The sequence below is a fragment of the Lampris incognitus genome, chromosome 4 (assembly GCF_029633865.1).
Source record: "Lampris incognitus isolate fLamInc1 chromosome 4, fLamInc1.hap2, whole genome shotgun sequence".
NCBI classification, from domain to species: domain Eukaryota; kingdom Metazoa; phylum Chordata; class Actinopteri; order Lampriformes; family Lampridae; genus Lampris; species Lampris incognitus.
The window spans coordinates 69,152,774-69,154,584 of NC_079214.1; positions in this window are offsets into that span (position 1 = coordinate 69,152,774).

The following is a 1,811-nucleotide window of genomic DNA, read 5'->3' on the forward strand; positions in this document are numbered from 1 at the left end:
GGCAGAGAGACAGACAGGGTGACTACGGGAGAGAGGGGGGCAGAGAGACAGACAGGGTGACTACGGGAGAGAGGGGGGCAGAGAGACAGACAAGGTGACTACGGGAGAGAGGGGGGCAGAGAGACAGACAGGGTGACTACGGGAGAGAGGGAGGCAGAGAGACAGACAAGGTGACTACGGGAGAGAGGGGGGCAGAGAGACAGACAGGGTGACTACGAGAGAGAGGGGGGCAGAGAGACAGACGGGGTGACTACGGGAGAGAGGGGGGCAGAGAGACAGACAAGGTGACTACGGGAGAGAGGGGGGCAGAGAGACAGAGGGGGGGACTACGGGAGAGAGGGGGGCAGAGAGACAGACAAGGTGACTACGGGAGAGAGGGGGGCAGAGAGACAGAGGGGGTGACTACGGGAGAGAGGGGGGCAGAGAGACAGACAAGGTGACTACGGGAGAGAGGGGGGCAGAGAGACAGACAAGGTGACTACGGGAGAGAGGGGGCAGAGAGACAGACGGGGTGAGTACGGGAGAGAGGGGGCAGAGAGACAGACGGGGTGAGTACGGGAGAGAGGGGGCAGAGAGACAGAGGGGGAGGCTACGGGAGAGAGGGGGGCAGAGAGACAGAGGGGGAGGCTACGGGAAAGAGGGGGGCAGAGAGACAGACGGGGTGACTACGGGAGAGAGGGGGGCAGAGAGACAGAGGGGGTGAGTACGGGAGAGAGGGGGGCAGAGAGACAGAGGGGGTGACTACGGGAGAGAGGGGGGCAGAGAGACAGAGGGGGTGACTACGGGAGAGAGGGGGGTAGAGAGACAGAGGGGGTGACTACGGGAGAGAGGGGGGCAGAGAGACAGAGGGGGGGACTACGGGAGAGAGGGGGGCAGAGAGACACGGGGTGACTACGGGAGAGAGGGGGGCAGAGAGACACGGGGTGACTACGGGAGAGAGGGGGGCAGAGAGACAGAGGGGGTGAGTACGGGAGAGAGGGGGGCAGAGAGACAGAGGGGGTGAGTACGGGAGAGAGGGGGGCAGAGAGACAGAGGGGGTGACTACGGGAGAGAGGGGGGCAGAGAGACAGAGGGGGGGACTACGGGAGAGAGGGGGGCAGAGAGACAGAGGGGGTGACTACGGGAGAGAGGGGGGCAGAGAGACAGAGGGGGTGACTACGGGAGAGAGGGGGGCAGAGAGACAGAGGGGGGACTACGGGAGAGAGGGGGGCAAAGAGACAGAGGGGGTGACTACGGGAGAGAGGGGGGCAGAGAGACAGAGGGGGGGACTACGGGAGAGAGGGGGGCAGAGAGACACGGGATGACTACGGGAGAGAGGGGGGCAGAGAGACACGGGGTGACTACGGGAGAGAGGGGGGCAGAGAGACAGAGGGGGTGAGTACGGGAGAGAGGGGGGCAGAGAGACAGAGGGGGGGACTACGGGAGAGAGGGGGGTAGAGAGACAGAGGGGGGGACTACGGGAGAGAGGGGGGCAGAGAGACAGACAGGGTGACTACGGGAGAGAGGGGGCAGAGAGACAGAGGGGGGGACTACGGGAGAGAGGGGGCAGAGAGACAGAGGGGGTGACTACGGGAGAGAGGGGGCAGAGAGACAGAGGGGGGGACTACGGGAGAGAGGGGGGCAGAGAGACAGAGGGGGTGACTACGGGAGAGAGGGGGGCAGAGAGACAGAGGGGGTGACTACGGGAGAGAGGGGGGCAGAGAGACAGAGGGGGGGACTACGGGAGAGAGGGGGCAGAGAGACAGAGGGGGTGACTACGGGAGAGAGGGGGCAGAGAGACACAGGGGGTGACTACGGGAGAGAGGGGGCAG